Genomic DNA, 2,620 nt, shown 5'->3' on the forward strand with positions numbered 1-2,620 from the left:
AGGATCAAATTTGTGAAAGGAGGCATGTTTTTGAGGATAAAATTTGGGGTGTAATTTGTGCTTTTTTTTGTTAGAGAATCAAAATTAATATTTCAATTTTGATCTCCAATTGGTATTCGATTATCTGAGATTTGCAACATTGAGTTTATAAATTTAATATTCTTGCCTAGTTTATAAATATCATAGCTAGAAAAAATGATATAGCAGGTCTCCAAATAGAGACCAAAACCTAGAGTCTAATCCCCAATTAGAGGCAACCAAAACCTAGAGTCTAATTCCCAGTTAGAGGCAATGCCTCCTCGCATACTCTGGAATCAACTTCTGAAGGCATATGAGTGTCATCCCCATCAATTCCTCTATCTTGGAGTCAAAAGGTGCAAGTAGAGGACAACCATTAGTGTAGAAACATAATAACAACAACGAATAGAAAAACTCAATAATAAACATAATATACAAAAAGAAAATTAAAATCTGAAAACTAATTTGGAACAGAGGATGCTCTGTTTTGTGCAGAGCAACAAAACCATTTTATTGTTCCATTTATTTTATTACAACAAATAAAAAAATTAATAAATTATACAATTTATTAAGTCTATAACCTAACCTACGTAGACCACTAAATGTTGAATGCTTAACTCAAAGACTACTCTAGGTAGCTTCCTATTTTAACTCCCTAAATTATAGTGCAATATGCATGCATAACGTCCTTTACTAGAGATAACAGTGATGTTTACTAAGATAACTATCAGGATTTATGCATGTATATGCATTCAACTAAATCTAATGAACTCTTAAGCATCATTATTCTACAATTAGGTAGATGGATATTAGGGTCAAAATGTTCATCAAAAAATGGATGCATAAAATATTCAAGTGCAGTATATCGAAGACTTGGTGAGCACTAAAGTGGACTTGAGACTAGACCAACGATCGTTAGTGGCATGTGCTTGTGTAAGACCTTATGCCATGGGTGAACTCTTATATGGGAAAACTTTAGTTCAGTATAATGAGGATTCATAAACTTTATTTCCTCACAAGTTGGTGTCCCAAGGACCTCGATAATGTCTACAAGTTGGTCTACTAAACTCTCCTTAGGAATCATAGGCTAACCCAAGAGAAGTTTGGACACAATTTATTCACCACATGTCAATTGCAATTGTGTATATTATACTTTGTGGCACCAAAAATGAGCCGAGGAGCTCGATAATACCATGAGAAAATATAGGATATATTAGATTCATCCTTGACTCAAGACATTTAGCTTGAAACACAATTCCAAAGGACCCAATACCTCCCACTTGCTCTGCCATGTAACTGATGGTCTACCTAGGTTGCCCATCCCTACCACCAATAGTTGTAGAAATAGTCAAAGCTTAATTCTTAGATCAAAAGTGTTAAATAGTCAAAGTTGACTTTTTTCTCCCAAGCTTAATTCATTGCTTAGTGTGTGATGTTTAAGGGTGGCCAAAATTTTGTGACCTACTTATGTACCATTTGTAGAATAGATGGTGCTATTTCCTTCTCACCGATCTCTGCTTTATCATCTTTGATCTTCATCTCCTTGGGGAATTGATCATTGGCAAAACCTCATCTCTAGCTACAAGGATTGGATCTTGGAATAGTGCAAGTAGTTGTCTTTGCCTTAATTATTGACACCCACAATCCTAGAGGCCATATGTTGTCTTTGATTTATTTTTTACAGTGGTGTATTTTTGAAAATAAACAGGCCTTGTGTTGTAATTACTTCTAGGTCATAAATTTTAGGCAATGTTTGACTCTTGTTTAGGCCTTTCACTCAGAAGAATTTGTATTGTCTTCTTCTAATTTCACTTTGAGAATAAATTTCACAAGTATATTAATACTTTCTTATGTTTGATTTTTTATATTTGATGATTCTCTTGAATACCCTCATTGACATAGAGGGTCAAAGATTTTCTCCACAACCTTCTTGAAAACTTAGGACTCTAAAGTCATACAAAGAAGACCTTATTGAATGAGTTGTGTGTCTTGGATGAACATCACAAAGCTATTGTAAGTGTTCTTGTATGATAGACATGCAATCAAAATGTGGATTGATATAAAAATGTTGTGTGAGTAGAATTTTCAGATTTTTAAAAGATAAATTTATTAGAGTAAAATTGTGCTATAGTAACTCTCAAAATTTTTTATTGACTAAGGAAAATTCATATGATCTTGTTCCCCCTCAAGGTTCTTCCCTATGGTGATGCAACTAGTTGTTTTCTCACAATAAAAGAAAAATACAAACCCCATTTATAGTTCTTATGGAATTCAGTTATATAAGTTCTATGTGTCAATGTTTTTTATCATACTTCTCTCTTTATGTTGATGGTAAACTATAGTATGATCTAGATTGATGATGGAAAAGGATTTTATATAGTTGAATCAAAAATTACTTCATATTATCTTCTTAAACTTTTGAAAACTCACTCCTACTATCAAGGATGATACTATTAGGTCTTCATAATTTTTACTGTATATGTAGTCTTAGAACTCGGTATCCTTTCTAGGTAGATAAATGATGGGAAGAAAACCCTTACCTTATTTCAATTTAGATTAGTCTACATGAGATGACTACAAAATGAGTATGAATATTGTATTT

The 2,620-nt window shown here is 32.7% G+C and overlaps 1 pseudogene; it reads right to left on the reverse strand.

The window, feature by feature from the left end:
- Nucleotides 1–264: 264 nt before the first annotated feature.
- Nucleotides 265–1,557, reverse strand: LOC149545401 (shaggy-related protein kinase alpha pseudogene; annotated as a pseudogene).
- Between the last annotated feature and the right edge of the window lie 1,063 nt (nt 1,558–2,620).

Source organism: Cupressus sempervirens, chromosome 7, assembly GCF_028749045.1.
Source record: "Cupressus sempervirens isolate cs-2001-9-10 chromosome 7, ASM2874904v1, whole genome shotgun sequence".
In the NCBI taxonomy this organism is placed as follows: domain Eukaryota; kingdom Viridiplantae; phylum Streptophyta; class Pinopsida; order Cupressales; family Cupressaceae; genus Cupressus; species Cupressus sempervirens.